Source organism: Gekko japonicus, unplaced genomic scaffold (genome assembly GCF_001447785.1).
Source record: "Gekko japonicus isolate JY-2015 unplaced genomic scaffold, Gekko_japonicus_V1.1 scaffold3852, whole genome shotgun sequence".
Classification (NCBI taxonomy): Eukaryota; Metazoa; Chordata; class Lepidosauria; order Squamata; family Gekkonidae; genus Gekko; species Gekko japonicus.
In genome coordinates, this window is record NW_015172133.1 from 19,000 (window position 1) to 39,301 (window position 20,302).

Consider the following 20,302-nt stretch of genomic DNA (forward strand, 5'->3'; position numbering starts at 1 on the left):
ATATTGCACAGGAGAGCGCTTTGCTAACAGCACAATCAATACGCTACAAGTCTGTTTTGTATACCGTCCTCCATACAGCCAGCAATCTGCAGACAGCTTCGCAGAGTTATGGTATGGCAGGAGCAACAATGCCGTGGTCCCTCGTATAAATTGCAGGGAGCGGTTTGTGTGGCACAAGAAGAAAAGCATTTAGTCACTGCATAGAAACATACAGCTGGAAGGGACCTCAAGGGTCATCTAGTCCAACCCCATGCATAATGCAGGAAGGCCAAAGAATTCAGAGCCACTGGGAGAGAAAAAAGGATTGGAGGAGTTGGAAGGATAGGATGGGGAGCTAATGAGAGAGAGAGAGAGAGAGAGAGAGAGAGAAGGGAGCGAAAGAGAGAGAGAGAGAGAGAGAGAGAGAGAGAGAGAGAGAGAGAGAGAGAGAGAGAGAAGTGGCCCATATGCCAATATCGGTGGGCATGGAATGAAAGCTAGCTGCCTAACCCTGGACACTCTACACACTGCAGAATCAGTCGGCTACCTGGGTCCTTTAATTTTGCTCTGAATAAGTTTCTAGCCCTCATGGATTCTTGGGGTATAAATTAAATCCTCTGGGTTGTTTTAGACAAGGTGCACTTTGGTAAGTCATGTTTGTATGTGGAGGTGTGTTTGTATATGGAGGTGGGACAACTGGAACATCTTCTTGTGCTTTTGCACATGTGTAGAGTGTGGAATAGGATTCATAATCTCTTGCCACTTCAGTGAACTAGCCAGGGTGATATGTCTGAAGAGCCTTACATACCTGAAGGGTTGCATCAAAATGGGAAGGAACAGAAAGATGGGCCCAACCCCTCCATGCATCCAGTAGAAAGGAAATCCAAGCAGGGAGGAGCTGTAGCTCAGTGGCAGAGCATCTGCTTCGCACATGGAAGGTCCCAGGTTCAATCCCTGGCATCTCCAGCTAAAAGGGTCAGGTGATGTGAAAGACCTCTTCCTGAGACCCTGGAGAGCTGCTGCCAGTCTGAGTAAGCGGTACTGAGCTTGATGGACCAAGGATCTAATTCAAAGTAAGGCAGTTTCATGCATGTGCAATATGGTTCCCCCCCCCCCAGAAGTCCCCTAAAGTTACAATGGAGTTTGTTCACACATGGATGTTTCTCTTTTAATAACGAATCTATTAGGGCTGCTGTGCATGATCAGCCGCCCGATGTGACAAGTACCAGTAGCAGGGCTGTACTGCTTCAGTGCCATCCATCTGCTGAATTCCCACCTGTGGCATTCTGGCAGAAGGAAAAAGAGCTGCCACCATGGTGAGCCTGTTTATTCATTCAGTGGTCGGTAATGAAATGATAGGAAGTAACAAATGTGGACCTGTGTATGGACCTGGTCCAATATGACGAACTTGAGAGGCCATTGCATGTTGTATGGTCCCCAACTGTGTGTGAACCCTTGCCTGGAAGGACAGCCAATCCTTGTTCTTAAACATATTACCTTGCCAGGTATAGTCCTAAAAATGTAATGTGTGGATTTACCCCACCTTTTTAGAGAAAGAACTGGGGGAGCTGGCTGATAGCTCTTTAAGAGTCGCCCAGACTTGACAAACGCCTAAGAAACCCATGTGATTTCTCCTTGATTATTTCTTGCAGGAGTTTCTGGCCTTGTTGAGTCCCATCGCTTCTGATATAATAATCGTCTTCTCCCCAGTAACCAGTACTTTGGAGAAGCAAAGTGGTAATTTCATGCTTTTTAAACAAAGTGGTCACCGATTAAGGAAGAGAAAAGCGGCATGGTTTTTGCTGGCTTTCAGGGGGAGAAGCAGTCCCTGCGATCAGCCATTGATATCTCGGTACTTATCGTCTGGGGAAGGGAATTTTTGTCCCCTCCATCTCCTTAAGTTCATGCTCCATCTATAGAATCAGCCTTCCCACACTATGTCATTTTGGTTTTAAAAGATTGTTTTTAAGGTGAATTGGAGAAGCTGGCAAAAGTCTTCACCTTATTGCACCTTTTCATTTTTTAAAAGAAGTGCTAAGATGGGTCTTCATTTACACACTAATGGCCTTTGAATGTGCCTCACAGACCAGGTAGGGCCGCAATGCCTCCCTCCACAAATCCTACCGTACAGGGGCAGTGTCCTGGCAGCTTATTGGATGCCTTTGGCTACTTTCAGCATAGTGATTATGCCAGTCATTGGCATACCACAGACACCTCCCTCCCCAACCTTTTTGAACCCGTGGGTGCATTTGGGATTTTGAGAAGGGGTGGTGAGTTCCACCTCAAAATGCCTGTGGAGGCAGAGCCAAACAAAATACTTCCCTCCTTGCTCTGACCTGGATAGCCCAGGCAAGCCCGACCTTGTCAGATCTCGGAAGCTGTGGGAAAGCAGTGCAATCTCCTGCCTGGAGATTGGTAACCCGAAAGTATTTGTGTGCTAAGAGAAGTCTGGTGACTGTCTAAACTACGCAGTCAGTTAGCCTTGAGAAAGGGGGAGAGGCAGATAGCGGACAGCTGCCTGGAAACACACACACACACTCTCCAAAAGGATGCTCGAATGTTTGTAACTCCCTTACGGAGGGAGAGGGAGGGAGAAGGGGGAAGAAAGGTGTATAAAATAAATGCTGGGAAGCCGAGAGGTTTCAGATCAGCTTCCTGCAGACTTGTGTCCTGTCGTCTTTTGCATCGCCTGCACCCCCACACCCAAAGGAGCAGCACCACAGGAAGCTAAGCAGGGTCAACTGTGGTTAGTACTTGGATGGGAGACTTCCTTGGAATACCAAGTCGGGAGGACCGGGGCAGGCTTTATTCACCAACCTCAATATCCTCCAGGCCCCCAGTAGGAATCAGTTACCAGAGGTCGCCATGACTTCCAGGTGCACACACACACAAACACACAAATACCAATCCCCTCCAAGAAAATACTTCCCTCCTTACTTTCCAAAATAATAGCAGAAGGGGGAGGAGGAGATTGGATTTATACCCTGCCCTTCACTCGGCATCTCAGAGCAGCTTACAAACTCCTTTCCCTTCCCCTCCCCACAACAGACACCCTGTGAGGTAGGTGGGGCTGAGAGAGCTCTTTCCAGAATTGTCCTTGAGAGAACAGCTCTGACAGAACTATGGCTTGCCCAAGGTCATCCAGCAGCTACAAGTGGAGGAGTGGGGAATCAAACCCGGTTCTCCCAGATTACAGTCCATGCTCCTAACCACTACACCAAACTGCACTACACTACACCAAGAAGTAACAAAGGAAAGGCTGGGGGACAACGGGAGAAAGAGAAGCAGGAATAAATAGAAGGAAAGACTAAAGGGGAAAATGAACCACAGGCCTGGCTATTTTCCAGTCCTCTTGATCCTTCAGTGGCTGTAGCTGCTATTGCATCTCTGGAAAACCCTTTCATTGGAATGGGGGCACCAGCAACATGTTCTGCCTTCTAATTGCCCCGCCCACTTCCTGAAAAGCTCAGTGGGGGCCAGGGGAAGTACTAGTGGGTGCCGCTGTGCCCACAAGCACCACATTGAGGAACCCTGTGTCAGGTCCCTGGCTAAGTCACTCTCCACACACACTATTTGCAGTGTAATGCTTTATTAGAGATATGCTGCTGTAAGTACAAGAACTTTTGTTATGACTGGAGAAAACTGCGGGAACTTACAGGTTATAGGTAAAAGCATAAAATTCTACACTCTCGCACATCACCCCTACCCCCTAGCGTTTCTGGGGCAACACAGACAGATATATGGTGCCCTATCTAACCCAGGCTAAGCACAAAGAGTCTCCAAGGTTGATCTCATGAGAACCAACTCTCGGGGCACAATTTAAGGAATGTATATGGCGACTACCCCCATGCATTCACACAACACCCCCCCCCCCACAGAATTTGACATGAGAAGCGAAGGGAAGGGAAAGCAGAGTTTAAGGAAACGAAAGTGAGAGCTTGACACCCTGCCAGAGATCCATCTGAGAGCCAGTTTGGTGTCGTGGTTAAGTGCGCAGACTCTAATCTGGGAGAACTGGGTTTGATTCCCCACTCCTCCACTTGCACCTGGCTGGATGACCTTGGGCAAGCCGTAGTTCTGATAAGAGCTGTTCTTGAAAAAAGAGCAGTTTCTGTCAGAGCTCTTTCAGCCCCACCTACCTCACAGGGGGTCTGTTGTGGGGAGGGGAAGGGAAAGGAGTTTGTAAACCGCTCTGAGACACCTTTGGGTAGTGAAGGGCGGGGTATAAATCCAATCTCTTCTTCTCTTCTTCTTCTAATTCAGAAATAATGAGTAGACCCATCCTAGTACACTTGACTATTAGTAAAAAAAAACCCCAAATTAACAATCTATATACTAATAGTGAAGTTGCCCCCGTGAGTGCAGATCACTAAATCCGCGCTCCGGGGGCACTTGGGGGGGAGGGGGAGGTTTGTGCACACGTGGGCGGTCCCCACGTGTGCACAAAAATCCAAAAAGTTGGGGGAAAATGCGCAGGGAACGCTCTGTAGCTGGCCTCGCCGCCGCTGCGCCGCCGCCTCCTCCTCGGAGCCGGGCAGGCGGGCGGGGGGGAAGGCGAGGGGGGGGAGGACCGGCCTCGCTGCCGCCACCGCCGACTCGGGGAGATCAAGCGGGGGGGTGGAGGAGACGAAGCTCATCTCCCCCCCCCGCGAGTATCGCGAGTCCCCCTCTTGTACCGTCCTAAACAGCATGACACCCTTCTAATTAAGTTCAATGGATTGAGAAAGGGGTTTAGGATGGCACTGTAATTATGTCTTTTGGATTCCTGGAAAATGATTGCCCAGGCTCTGGATTAGGACAGGAGCAAATCAAGCCCCTTGGCTCACTCTGTCTCGCAGTGTTGTTTCCTACTCCCGAGGGTCGCACCTTTGCGCTTGCTTACTTCCGGGGGTCTTTCCAGTCTCCCTGGCACTTTCCAGATTCCTTAACATTCCACTTTCATTCCCCAATAGAACAAATTTAGAGTCCAGTTGGCACCTTTTAAGACCAACCGAGTTTTATTCCAGGTATGAGCTTTCGTGTGCAGGCACACTTTTTCAAATATTTTTCAAATTTATTTTCAATTTATTTCAAATATACTTTCAAATATGTTTCAAATGGTATCTGAAACGGTGTGCCTGCACACGAAACCTCATACCTTTTTAAAAACAACAACAACAACAACATTTTATTATCAGGATATAACAGCATGTCTAATATTATAACACTTCATCATTCACAATATACCCTTTTTTCCCTTTCACCCTCCCTCCCCTTCCTCAGGCTTCCCGCAGTGCTCCCACCCCCACCAAATCTCTTTTTCTTATCCATTCCTTCAAAAACAAAACTTAATAGGTATCCTTCTCTTTAACTACCTTAATCTTATATTCAACTTTATAGGTAACAATTTCTTTAACTACAATCATCTTCTATTTGTCTATTTTCTCGATCTATTCTTAATAATTATCAAAGCAAAATAAATTGTTCTTAACATCCCAGTGTTTCTCTAAATATTCTTTAAAGTCCATCCGATCTGCAAATAATTCTTCATCTTCTTTATTATTAGGTTTTCCTGCCAATTTGTCAGTTTCTGCCATTAAAAGCAGCTTCCTTATCCATTCCCAGATCTCAGGTATTCGTTCCTTCGAAACCTCATACCTTGAATGAAACTTTGTCGGTCTTAAAGGTGCCAATTGGACTCTAAATCTGTTCTACTGCTTCATACCAACACGGCTGACCACCTGGATCTGTCTTCATTCCCCAACGTTACTGTTATTTTTCTTGTGTCTGGACAACTTCGTAAACATCCCAGTGCTGCCCCCGTTCTTCTCCATCCCCCCCCCATTCTCTCTAAAAATAGTTTCTCCCGTACGTTTTATTTCCATGGCAAAATGAATTCACAAGAAAGCCTCTTCCTCGGAATGTGAACATTTCCCCCCACCTTCAGGATTGCCACCCAAACCCACCCAGAAAGGGCAGGTTTGGGTATTTGCTTTTTTAAATTTGCATGCCAGCGGCAAAACATTTCAGCGCTGGAAGACGCCCACACTGAAACAAGTGTGAACTGCTCGCGCCGATAGCGTGATCATTGGAACTGTCACAACACTGACAGAAACACCAAAGGCAGCTGCAGTCTGCAAAACACCACTTTGTGGTACTTTGTGGATGTTCGAGATACTGGGCTGGATCCAGGCAAATTTTCCATCTGCGGAACAGAACTTTCCTGTCTCCCTCCACCACCACCCCTTGCAACCCACTGATCTCCATGAAATGCTGCTCCTGTAGCATTTGGGACCCTGAAGCAAAAAGGGAGAATCTTTGCAAAATGCCAATGTCGTCTGGATCCAACCAATGACCTCCACGGCTTTAGACAATGCCAAGGCAGGGATGAAAGCCTGGGGACAGGGGAGTACCACAGGGCCTACAGTTCCCATAACTCCCAGCATCCATAAATGCCACTGTGAATATGTGCTGTGGAGTCCAGAACTGCAGTCCCTGCTGCATTTTCTCATCTCCAGCAAACTGAATAAGAAGAAGGAGAGACTGGATTTATACCTTGCCCTTCCAGAGTCCAGAACTGCAGTCCCTGCTGTCATTTTCTCATCTCCAGCAAACTGAATAATAAGAAGGAGAGACTGGATTTATGCCTTGCCCTTCACAACCCAAAGGAGTCTCAGAGTGGCTTACAATCTCCTTGCCCTTCCCCTCCCCACAACAGACATCCTGTGAGGTAGGTGGGGATGAGAGAGATCTTTCCAGAACCACCCTTGAGAGAACAGCTCTGAAAGAACTTGGGACTGACCCAAGGTCACACCAGTAGCTGCACGCGGAGGAGTGGGGGATCAAACCCGGTTCTTCCAGATTAGAGTCTATGCTCCTAGCCACTACAACAAACTGGCTTTCAAACAGCCTCCCCAAACTGACTCTTGAAGTCAGTAGTGGAGAGCGGACTGCAGGAAACTGGTGGCAGGTCATGGGGCAAGCTTTGGATGGGGCCAGACTGTCACATTCTGGACAGAACTGGGTCCAAAACTGGGGAGGTTCTGTGGTTCTGTGGCACAGCATCTTCTTGGCAGCTGGAAGGCCCCCGTTCAGTCCCCAGCATCTCCAGTTAAAAGGATCAGGTCCTAAGTGATGCGAAAGATCTCTGTCTGTGACCCTGGAGATCTACTGCCAGTCAGTGTAGACAGTACTGAACTTGTTGGACCAAGGGTCTGATTCATTACCAGGCAGCTTCAAGTGTTTGTGGGTCTGAGGAGGGACCTCAGACCCCACATCAGTCTCCCTTCTCCATTTCCGAGTCTGCTACAGTGCTTGTTACATGTACGGAGTAAATATACCAATCGTGCCTACCAAAGTAACACTGTACATAAGCCCTAAATGTGAAGAGGGGATCTCAAAGGCTCACTTGATTATGGCCATTCGTGTGCTTCCTTCTAGCGGGGGCCTCGTATAATTGAGGTTCGTCAGTGTAACCAGTTTCCAGATTAATTTTGAAATCAGAAAAGGACCTTGTCACGTTTTTGTCATGTTCTGAATGCCGTTCCCTTAAGGGGTTTAAGCTCCGGGCTGCTTCCCTGGAGGGTGTCTTTCTATAAACTACAGTCTTTAAGTAGCTTAGGAAATAGCTGGGCTTCTCAACTAGGCTAGGACTGCACAGGATTTGCTTCTCGGCTATGGTATCTAAGTCGTTCCATGGAGTTAGCCCTTCAATCGTATCGAATCTTGAGTTAGCAGCACGCCAAGCAGTGGAAGCCATAAGCTGGCGACTGTTACGTACTACGGAAGGTCTGAGAGACGCCTTGTGGATTTAGAGACTCCTGAGAAGAGATTGTTTATAGTGATGAATCCCTCTGTTTTCTGGTTTTGGTAGGAGCTACATCGCATTATAGGCTCTTGTCCCTTGTCCCAGTGGTTAACTGGACAGGGAATCAGGGATGTTATAAAAACACAAGAGGAGTTCCAGAGAAGAAGAGAATAGATTGGATTTATACCCCAACCTTCACTACCCGAAGGAGTCTCAGAGCAGTTTACAATCTCCTTTCCCTTCCCCTCCCCATAACAGACACCCTGTGAGGTGTGTTGGGCTGAGAGAGATCTTTCGAGACCTGTTGGTGCGAAACAGCTCTGAAAGAACTTGTATCTGACCCAAGGTCACACCAGCAGCTGCATGTGGAGCAGTGGGGAATCAAATCCAGTTCTTTCAGCTTAGAGTCCATGCTCCTAAGTGCTACTACAATGAACAGGTCCAAGTATGGCCTCTGTTCTAGAGGCAAATGATTGTGCTGCATTTAGTGTTCAATTGCACTGTCAAAAGCAATGACTTGTGTATGCAAATAAGAAGAGAAGAAGAGATTGGATTTATACCCCGCCCTTCACTCGGAGTCTCAGAGTGGCTTACAAACTCCCTTCCCTTCCCCTACCCACAACAGACACCCTGTGAGGTAGGTGTCAAATCATCATGTCTCCAGAATTGCATATAGACTTTGCATACACCTAATTAGGCATATAGGGCTGCAGTGGCTCAGAGGTTAAGACGCTGAGCTGCAGACCAGAAGGTCGGTAGCTCAGCAGCTCGAGACCCTAGTGCCGCGTGATGGAGTGAACTCCCGTCTCTGGCCTCAGCTCCTGCCAACTGAGCAGTTCAAAAGCAAGAAATTGCAAGTAGATAAATAGGTACCACTTTCGTGGGAAGGTAACGGTATTCTGTGCACCTCGGTGTTCAGTCATGTTAGCCACATGACCACAGAAAAGTCTTCAGACAGCGCTGGCTCTTCGGCTTGGAAACGGAGGTGAGCACCGCCCCCCTAGAGTTGGATTCGACTGGCTTTCGAGCAAGGGAAACCTTTACCTTTAATTAGGCATATGCTGAATGTCATCTAGGGCTAGCCCAATCTCAGTAGATCTCGGAAGCTAAGCAGGGTCAGCCCTGTTCAGTACTTGGATGGGAGACCACCAAGGCAATCCAGGTTTGCTACATGGAGGCAGGCAATAGGAAACTTCCTCTGTTCATCTCTTGCCTTGAAGCCCTTATGAGGTTGCCGAACGCTGGCTGTGACTGGACGATGTTTTCCACCGGTGTCATCTGAAATGCCATGCTTCCCAAAGGAATTGGTCCACATGCTTCATTGTGGGTCATCAACAGTTGAGCATTGCTGGTTGTCACAAGTTGGGTGCTCTCCTTTCATGGCCTTCATGAAAGGTTCGTGGAAGGGAGATTGCATGAATGGGGGCTTCCGGGTACAGTAGCTGCTTATCCTCATAATGTTCTGTATGTAGCAGAGGGGAGGTTTTAAATACCATGTGGAGTGCTCACTGGGTGAAACAGGCTTCACTGATAAGGAAGTAAGCCTCAGGGACCAGTTCTCAGTTGCACCTCTGGCAGAATGTGCCTCCTCTGGCCTGCAAGCCCTATTCCGCCCTGCCTTCCTCCTAGGGGTTCCCAACTCTCTGGAAGGGCTTTTTCTTCTCTCTATGGTAGCTCGCCACCACCACCTGATCGTTTCGGGGATTTTCTACTGGGAGGATCAGGACTCCCAGCTTCCCTTCCCAGATCTGAGGCCTTGCCTCTGTGTCTCCTGCTGCCCAATGCCTGGTCACTGTGGGGACAGTTTACTGCTCTGTGTGCCCCTGGGAGAATAGCCGCTTGCTAACTGCCAGCCTTCCCCCGGCGCTCCTTTTAAAATAGCCTGTCTGGGATGGTGAAGGTCCACATGGTACAGAGAACCACTTCCAGAATCAAGAGTTTAAAGTATTTATTAAAAGAGAAAGTGTTCACAAGCATACTTTTATCGCAGCACCAGATCTGAGCAAGGGAACCCAAAGAATGGGTAAAAACGCAAATCCTCTGTCCTTCTCACTGTACATGCCCCACCAGATGTTACAATAAGGCAGGTTCCTTTGCTTAAGACGTTACAAAGCTCTAAAGCCATTACCTTGAAGATCCCTCATTCTATAGGCAAGCACATGGTCAATGGTTGCCATCTCAGAGGAGAGGGCTGTGTGTGTGTTCTCATGTCAGCATCTGGGGGGGGGGACACTACTTCCTGCTGCCAGGAGTTTTTATAATCTTCCTTTCCCCACCCCCCTGACACAAGTCAGGCCAGGTCAAGGAAGCTTTTCCTGTCATCTCCAGAAAGTTCCTTCCTTGAGCCTCTCTAGTTTGGTGTAGGGGTTAAGTGTGTGGACTCTAATCTGAGAGAACCAGGTTTGATTCTCCACTCCTTCACTTGCAGCTGCTGGATGACCTTGGGCAAGCCATAGTTCTGTCAGAGCTGTTCTTGAAAAAGAGCAGTTTCTGTCAGAGCTCTCTCAGCCCCACCTACCTCACGGGGTGTCTGTTGTGGGGAGGGGAAGGGAAAGGAGTCTGTAAGCCGCTCTGAGACTCCAAGTGAAGGGTGGAGTATAAATCCAATCTCTTCCTCCTCTTCTTCTTCCTTAACACCCCCAAATCTCTGTTCCCTGCCAGAAGGGGAGGAGGGAAGGGGGGAAGCCTAACCATCTCTTTTTTCTAGACTCATCAGCATTTGTATGAAGGTGGGCTGAGGTACAAGCAACCTGACCTCCTCCTCTGCCTAGAGCAAAAATACCCCTGGTAAAATGTAAAGCGGAGGCTTTGCTCCTTGCCAGCCTCCCAGGAGAAAATGCACTTCTTCTCATGCCCCATCATAGGTTTTGTAGTCTTAAGATTGCCTAAGCAGATGGTTAAACTAAAATCATGTCAGGATAAAATTACGATGAAAGCGTAGTATGCTCGCTGCATCTTAAAGTGGGATGCATTAATATAGTACTTTGTGGATAATTGAGCATCTTACAGCTTGAACAGAAATTGTTTCTTTCCTTAAGTCTTTGAACATTATTTGGGTTTAACAGGGCTGCAAATTCTGAACCAGATTCCGCCTGAATCCTTTTGTCTGTTCTGCTATGGCCTCGTCTCACTGCTTTGCATAAATAACAAACACTGAGAATCAGTATCCCCCCTGGGGAGACGTAAAATTCACAAGTCTTGCTTTTCTGGCATGGAGTTGGTATCACAAACAGTTTCTATGAAAAGAGGGCTCTCTCTGGTTTTGATTGATGAGACACAGACGGCAGAAAACGGTGCCTTTCCAGGGGCTGTTTGGGCTGGTTAAAAATGGTCTCAGTATTTGGTTTGGATTTGGAGTATTATGTCATTTTTTTTCTTTGGGGCATTTTAAAATCTGTAAGTTATTGTGTTTTAGACTGAGAGTCCCGTGGGGGTATTTGCATGTAGAAAATCTGCTGCGAACGTCTTCTTCTTCTTCTTCTTCCAGCAGCCAAATCGCTTGCTCACAACTTTAATGCCAGACGCTCACAAGGTACAATTTTTGCTCACAAGACTCAACAGCTCAGACCTCCGTTGGAGTGTAAAACGGAAGAGAGGAGAACAATATAAACTGCTTTGGGTCCCAACTGAGGGGGAAGCCAGGGTATAAATGAAGTAAGCAAATTTCCCCCTCCCTGACGCATGGTGTGGCGGAAGAAGAAGAGAAGAAGAAGCAGAGATTGGATTCATACCCTGCCCTTCACTACCCAAAGGTGTCTCAGAGCGGCTTACAAACTCCTTTCCCTTCCCCTCCCCACAACAGACACCCTGTGAGGTAGGTGGGGCTGAGAGAGCTCTTGACAGAAATGGCTCTTTTTTTCAAGAACAGCCCTTATCAGAACTATGGCTTGCCCAAGGCCATCCAGCCAGATGCAAGTGGAGGAGTGCAGAATCAAACCCAGTTCTCCCAGATTAGAGTCCGTGCACTTAACCACTACACCAAACTGCAGTAGCCAAATTGCATGCTCACAACTTTAATGCCAGTAGCTCGCAAAGTAGGATTTTGGCTCACAAGACTCCACAGCTTAGAGGGAACATTCGTCGTGGGGTGGGAAAGGGAAAGGAGTTTGTAAGCCTCTCTGAGATACCTTGGGTAGTGAAGGGCGGGGTATAAATCCAATCTTCTCCTCTTCTTCTTAACCACTACACCAAACTGGCTCTGTTAAGGATAGGACATTTTGGAGGACATACATTCACCGAGTTGCCATGAGTTGGAAGCCTCATGATGGCACCCAACACACACACATGCGCGAAGCAAGCAGAAAGTGAGCCTCAAGAGAGGTTTTAAAAGGGAGCAGATAAGAGGATGAGTCTACTTGCAACAATTGGCCATATTAGGCAACCAGAACCTCTAGAGAGCATCTCCCTGACCACTCGGTGTTTGGAATAAAGGGTGGGGGGAAGCTGTTGCCTCCACCTCGTGAATGCCAAGAGGCACTTGGAGAGCCTCCAGGAAACAGGATACAGGAGTAGTCTGTTACTTTTGGTCCTATCCACCTCTGCAGTCCTTGCAGTAAGCAAAGCAAGCCTCCGATTGCAGCGGAAGAAGATCTGTACTAAGGACCCCAAGTCTCTTCCTGTGGACTAGCCCTAGAGATGTCAGAAGGAGCCCTTGGCAGCAGGCAGTTCCGGACTGCAGCCATCAATCCCAGTTTATCTGCAGAGCCTTTCCGTGCACCCAATGGATCATAAATTTCAATTTACTTCCTTTTTCATCATAATCCAAGAGAAGGAGATGGGGGAGAGAGGCTAGAATCTCTCTCTCCTCCTGCACAAACGCACGCGGTCGCTTGAAATGAGCGGCGTCATACATTCACAAGACGTTGGAGAAAAACCTATTTGCTCTATCAACCGCTGGGCAAAGGCCATCTTTACTTTTCATTTGGTGTCATGAATCAGAGCAAAAGCCTGAAAAGACATTCAGCAAGCGGCGAGGTGAAGGGGCAATGTGTATTGAAGTTCGATTCCAGACTGTCACCAAGGATGACCATGGACCCCCTTCCTTTTGCCCCTTTTCACATCTCTGGGACCATACCTGCAAACCTTTTTATCACAGGTCAGATGAATTAACCTCTGTCTGAAACACTGGAGTACTGTGGGTATGATGTTCCGGCCATTCCCAGACCTTGGCCGTTTCCTGCACTTGGGGCTTATTCAAAGAACCATCTCAATCTACGGTCCTTTCCGCATTTGCCTGCCACTCTGGATTTTCTCAATGTTCGAGTTGAGGCAATTTAAGTCCAGGGCAAAACAGCATCCAAATAAACCCAGGCCAACAACAGGCTGACCACTGAATGGAGGTCATGTGATGCAGAATGGGGGGGGGCAGAATAAAAAGAAGGTTGAACTCGATTTTAGTGCAGAATAGGGGAGGAGATCCTGGATTAAAAAGAAAGTTGAATTTGATTTTAGTGCAGAATTGCTTGGAGGACACTGCAGTGAACATGGAGAGTGCAGACGAAAGAAATCACCAGCCCGTATTGCCTTCCAGACTTATCAGCCCATGGCAAGAGTATCATGTGCCTCTCAATGATATGAACAAAGAGCTTTTAGTAAAATCACATGAAACAATTGATAAGGCTGGGTTCTCTCCAAAGGACTCTGTTTACTGGAGACTGCCCCTGGCAAATCGCTGGCTATTTACATTTGGAGGTGCCTTGTTAGTCTTGTGCTTCAAGCTGCACCTCCCATCCAAGGTCTCTGGACGCTGCATTCTTGAGCACTGAGAATGCACCTGGTCTCTCTAGCACACACCCCAGTAAATGTTGTGCACATGAACACTAAGGCCCGATGCCGTGCACAGAATAGCATTGAAAACATTACAAATATCGAGGTATGTTATTGGACAATTATATATTTTTTCCTGATACAGCTTTAACTAAATGAATGAACAGCACCATGGTTTTTAGATTGTTTTATGATGATTTTACTGGATTTTAATTGTTTTTTTATATACTATGTACAATGTTTTAATGAATGTAAGCCACCCTGAGCCTGCGTAGCGGGGAGGGTGGGGTATAAGTTGAATAATAACTAAATAAATAATAGATATGTGGAAGGAAGGCTAGGTAAAGGTAAAGGTAAAGGTTCCCTTTTTCGAAAGCCAGTCGAATCCGACTCTAGGGTTGCGGTGCTCATCTCCGTTTCAAAGCCGAAGAGCCAGCGCTGTCCGAAGACGCTTCCGTGGTCATGTGGCCGGCATGACTAAACACCAAGCGCACGGAACAGAAGGCTATTGCAAAGTAAATTAATACACCATTGAAAATAATATCTCTTACAGCAAATGTTAATTGGGGGGGGAGTGTTGCCCTGCAAGGCGCTTATTAGCGCTATTAAAACTTGGACTAGGCAAAGTAGTGGGCAAAAGGGACTGAACTGTATGGTGACCCAAAAGATTATGCCAGTTACAGACACACACCCAGAACAAGGAAGCCTTCCTGTGAGATGATGTGCCTATGGTTTCAGAGGTTACCTACCCTCTTACCTGCTGTAAGATGGACCAGCTCCCTAGCCACACGAAGCACTGAAAGCCAGCCACGCCAAGGCAGAAGACCTGAAACAAAGGATTCAAACTCCATGCAGAGTTTCCTTCCTTGCATGCAGGCAACATCCCCTTCCCCCCACCCAGCCACACCTAGCTGAAACTGCCACCATAAGACAATCAAGGAATGTCCATGACAATGACTCTGGCCGCATGAGTCATCCTCCATCCAGGTGCCACTGTCCTGCCCAGGATTACTAGATCTGAGTATTGACCACCACCCCCTTAGACCCTTCCCCCTTGCACCCAGGTCCAATCGGCTTGCTTTTGGGGACGGACTAATAGGAGGTGTGCCTGGGGATGTGACCAGCCTAGCCCACCCCCCATGCCACCTCATAAAAGAGGGCAACCCACCATGCTCTCTCCTATACCCACCCTAATTCCACGACTCTTGGTAGGGCTGCCAGAGTCTCCACATGTTTCTGCTGGTTCAGGACATGACCCTATTACCCCATAGTCTCCCTTATTTTTCCTAAGGTTCGCTTCATCTCGCAGAGGACAGGTAAAGTATTACCCCTCAACGATTATCCTTCTAATGCGAATGTGCTATCCTCTTCTCTCTAATTTTCCTAAATCTGTGTAATTGTGTGTTTGAATTATTGTATGCTTGTGAAATATCTTCAGTAAACAAAACCATTTATACTGAATAGACTTTGAGTCTATTTCTAGCGCATCTGGGAGAAGCGGGACCCCTGTATACATAGGTGCTTGCTCCCTTATTTGTCTATTGCCTTGCATAATATCATAATTCCTCATAGTTACTAATAATTCAAGACAATTCGGCTAACAGGAGTTGGCTGTGTATTGCATTGGGTGGGTCTCCATTGTCCTCACAGAGAGAGTGTTATGCTTCTCCATCATATGAGGGAATACAAAGCAACCCAGCTGGAATTTCTGCTTGCAAAACCATGCTTGCTACATACCTTGCTGCCCTTGGGAAACACATAATTGGTTCAATTTAAGTATCCTTTCTTGACCCAGGACACCTCTAGAATATTAGAATTGTATCACTTACACTTCGGTTGATCCCGAAAACGTAGACAGGACTGTGTTCATATATTATGTGTGTTTAAAATTGAAACCTGTGCCGGGGCAAATTCTGTCCCAGAAAAGTTACATTCTGCATAAATCGTGTACATTAGCACATTTAATTATTTTGCGCTACCCACAGGGTTAGTTGAGGAGCCCCGTACAGTGACTGCCAGAAACTTTATTCAGCCATGTCTCCGATTTTTGAAATTTTAGCCTTGAATGTACACATGTTTTTTGGGGGTGTTTTCTCTAGATGCAGCCAACTGGCTTTCAGAAACAAAAAAGGAAATGGAGGCATGGCTGCCAGGAAACTGAACGCTGTGTCCGGTCTCCCGGTTCCCCATTCTCCCTGCACTTTTGCAGAATTGGAGAAGATCGAAGCCAAAAAAGAGAGGAAAATAAATAAATAAATGCTTCGCTTCTGACTGCTAGATTCTAATGCCATCCTGAGATCTTTGCAATTCATTCATTCTGAAAAGGTAGCTGCAGTTTTCTACTAAAACCCGCAAAAACATCGCACAGCTTTGACCTGTTGTTTCCAAGGGCCACATTGCTTCTCCTAATTGCCTGTGTGTAGAAAGTGGGCTTGAAGCTCAACATCAAAAAAAACTAAGATCATGGCACCCGGCCCCATCACTCCTTGGCAAATAGAAGGGGAAGTCGTGGAAGTAGTGACAGACTTTACGGTCCTGGGATCCCAGATCACCGCAGACTGTGACTGCAGCCATGAAATTAAAAGACGCCTGCTCCTTGGGAGGAAAGCGATGGCGAACCTAAACAGCATGATAAAAAGTAGAGACATCACCCTGCCAACAAAAGTCCGCATGGTCAAAGCAATGGTATTCCCAGTAGGTATGGCTGCGAGAGTTGCACTATAAGGAAGGCCGAGTGCCGAAGAATAGATTCTTTTGAACTATGGTGCTGGAGAAGACTCTTGAGAGTCCCTTGGACTGCAAGAAGATCCAATCAGTCAATCCTAAAAGAAATCAACCCTGACTGTTCCCTGGAAGGCCAGATAATGAAACTGAAGCTCAAATACTTTGGCCACCAAATGAAAAGGGAGCACTTACTGGAAAATCTTTCCTGATGCTGGGAAAGATTGAAGGTCAAAGAAGACGGGGACGGCAAAGGATGAGATGGTTAGACAGTGTCATCGATGCAACGAACATAAAATTGAGCCAACTTCAGTGGACGGCGGAAGACAGGAGGGCCTGGCGGGAGCTGGTCCATGGGGTCGCGAAGAGTCGGACTCGACTGTGCGACTGAACAACAACAAAGAAAACCACAGCAAAGGGGGAGGGAAAATCCCCAACAACCCTCTTGTCACAGTTTTATCACATATGTGAAATCCAATAATGTGGTATTATTTTAATTAATCTGGAAGAACTAGCACATACACAAACGTGCACCAGTTTCATATATGCGGCAGTTATTGCTTAATTAGAATCTCTGCTTTGCCCATACAATGTGCCTCCGAAGAGCGTGACTTATATTTCATATTTGTTTATTAGTACCTTCTTTCCCCCCAAGTGGGGGACCCAGACTGGGTTACAATATGTGTCCCCTAAAGACAATAAGAACAGAGAAGTGGGGAAGGGGAGGTAAGTACAGAGCTGGATTTCTCTCTGTTGACTCAACTCCCACCCAACTCTGGGCTGTGACGCTCAAGCTAAGAGCCCCTTGGCTTGTGCCTCTGTTAGGGTTGCCAGCTCGGGGGTGGGAAATACCTGGAGAATTTTGGGGGGGGGGTAGCACCTGAGGAGAGCAGGGTTTGGGCAGGGGAGGGACTTCACTGGAGCATAATGCCGTAGCGCCCACCTTCAGAAGCGGCCATTTTCTCCAGGGGAACTGATCTCTGAAGCCTGGAGATCAATGGTAATCCCAGGAGTGCCCCAGACAGCACCTGGAGGGTGGCAACCCTAGCCTCGAGGTACACCCAAATCTTAAATACCTGGACTGTGGTCTACAAAGAGCAATATTGCTTTCTCGGAGGGAAGCTGAATTCACTTGTTAGGTGATCCATATAAACTGAGCCACACTTGCCTGGATAAATTTATTAGGTGCTGTGGTCTACACTGCTATGCGTAGTTTATTGTATGTAGGGTCTTATTTATGTGATTTCTGCAGCACTTAATGTGTCACGTGAGCACTTCTGCCATGCTTCGGTTCTTTCTGGTCACTCCCTCGTGCATTGGTTATTGAATATCCCACTTTGCTGATCATACTGTCTCACTAAGTGTAATCTGTTGGGAGTCAGTGGTATAGTTAATCCAGTATCCCGTCTCAATTTAGCAGAGCGTTCCTTGGCTGCACGCAACAGAAGCTCTTTGTTCTCAGTGTGCTGGCAGAGTTACGAAGTTACACAGAGCCACTTGTCAGTTTCAAGACGAATAGTAGTCCTTTTATTTAGGAACTACATTCTAGATAGTAAAGCTTAGAGATAAGGATAGAGTCTTATCTAACTACCTTGGATGGAACTGGATGCAGAGGGGCATCCTCCCTCCATTGTGCCAAAGGAGAGAACGTGCTCCTTCTTTGTGTACGTGGAAGAGAGAGAGAGAGAGAGAGAGAGAATGGAAAGAAGGAAGGAAATTCCCCTGAGCAGTATCAGTCTTCACATCAAAGGGACAGACGCAGAAGGGCAAAGAGGAAGAAGCCCACAGCCTGCCTATCTAGCTAACTAACTCTCTTGTGAAACCCCCTCAGGAGTCTGAAACTAAGAGGCAGCATCAAGTCCTTTTCTTTCAACATAATCCATCTTGAGTCCCTGTGAGAGGGGTGGACTACAAAGAACATAAATTAAATACATGAAATAAATACAATGATGTCCAAGGGAACCACATAATGGCTGCTGCTTACCTTCATCCACACAGTGTAGATTCTTGCGCTGTAGCAGCAGATGCTGCCAAAGCAATGTTGTTGTTGTTTAAAAAAAATTGCACAGCCAATCAAACTTCCAGCAGCCAATCAGAAGCCTTCCTGGGCAAAAGCCCCACCTGGTCCCACCCACCTTTCTAAAAACACCTGGTGGGCATCAGGAAAGGTGTTGGTGGGTGTCATGGTGCCACTCAGCATGCCTGGACACTGGGGGCGGGGTGCTACATCACTCTAAGTGTGTATAGGTGTTATCTCCTTAAATGGGATGCCTCTCTTTGTTTTAACCTTACAGCTGCCCTCTGACCCTCCTCTCTCTTGCTTTGTCCTCTCAGTCCCTGCACATGGCCTTCCATTGAGACACATGTCTCTGCAATGCCTTCATACTCCCACACACATGATGTCGGACAAGCTGCCCATTTGTGATAGGGAAAGTACTTCTTGCTCTTCCTTTGACTGCAACCTCAATGTGAATGGGATCGACTTGAATAAATGTAAGTTTACCTTTTTTGCAACATACGTCTTGGGAGATTTATTTACTGCACTCGGGATCACGTGTCTGTGACTGTGACTGGGCAGAACTCTGCTAGATGAACCAGATATCCCGAGGTTCTCTCCCCACCCGCCTCCGCCCTCCAAGACAGATGTGCGTATGTCTGGCAGCAGCTCTAGCTTTGAGTCTCCTGACCACACCACTTAGTGGTGGTGATTGAATGCAGAGTTAATTAGACAGTGATTGCATGCTAATGAAATCGCCATTGATTGGTGAAAGAAGAGCAATAGAATAGAAGTGGGGGGGAAAAAAAGAACAACCACTTGAGTGAAGTTCAGTAACAAGACGAGAGAGTGTCTAAATCCTCCACTTGAGTGCAAAACTGTGACTCCCCCCCACCCCGTATCTAAACTTGGGGAATAAGGGGGGGCATGTAAAAGCCTGTTTGGGGGAAGAGTGCAACAAATCGGGAACAATCCTGAGACATTGGGGGAGGGGAATCCCAGGTAGCCGGTGGTTTCTAGTGTGCATTGGAAGCCTCATTAACATTATTCAACTTCAAGCACACTTAGGAGGATTCCCAGCTTACAGTATTTCACTCCGTGTGGCACAGCCTTTGTTCCATTGTGATGGAAGACATAGGCAAATGTTTTGAAAGACGGGACTTCAAAGTCGTCCCAAACCCCCAGCAAAGCAAACTTTTAAAAAAGGCTTTAATTTTATCACTTGAGGAGGAGAGAACGCCACTCCCCTACAAACTAGTAAATACAGTGGTATTAAACAGCATGATAAAAAGTAGAGACATCACCCTGCCAACAAAAATACGCATGGTCCAAGCAATGGTATTCCCAGTAGTCATGTATGGCTGCGAGAGTTGGACTATAAGGAAGGCCGAGCGCCGAAGAATAGATTCTTTTGAACTATGGTGCTGGAGAAGACTCTTGAGAGTCCCTTGGACTGCAAGAAGATCAAATCAGTCAATCCTAAAAGAAATCAACCCTGACTGTTCCCTGGAAGGCCAGATAATGAAAATGAAGCTCAAATACTTTGGCCACCAAATGAGAAGGGAGCACTCACTGGAGAAGACCCTGATGCTGGGAAAGATTGAAGGTCAAAGAAGACGGGGACGGCAAAGGATGAGATGGTTGGACAGTGTCATCGATGCAACGAACATGAAACTGAGCAAACTTCAGAGGACAGCGGAAGACAAGAGGGCCTGGCAGGATCTAGTCCATGGGGTCGCGAAGAGTCGGACTCGACTGTGCGACTGAACAACAACAAACCTATTGGTTAGCACCTGTGTCGCGACTAGCAACATCATTCTCTTCCGAGGGACGATTCTGTTTTGAAGCTTTGCTTTTGCTCGTTGGGTTGGGATGAATTTAGAGCAGATGTGCTGGAGAACTCAGTGGCCATCATCTTCTGCAGTTCCTCGTCTTCCTTGTGGTCTACAGCACCCACTAGCAGGGCTGGTCACTTCCAAGTGCAAGCGAGCTAGTAAAAGGTGCTGACCTTGATAAACAAGGAGCATCTTCCTGGACTTACAGCTGTTCAGATG

The 20,302-nt window shown here is 47.2% G+C and overlaps 1 non-coding gene across 1 annotated transcript; it reads left to right on the plus strand.

Annotated features, from left to right (window-relative positions):
• Positions 1 to 873: 873 nt before the first annotated feature.
• TRNAA-CGC lies at positions 874 to 945 on the plus strand. The gene has a single exon. It is a non-coding gene; the product is annotated as a tRNA-Ala (tRNA).
• The last annotated feature ends 19,357 nt before the right edge of the window (positions 946 to 20,302 follow it).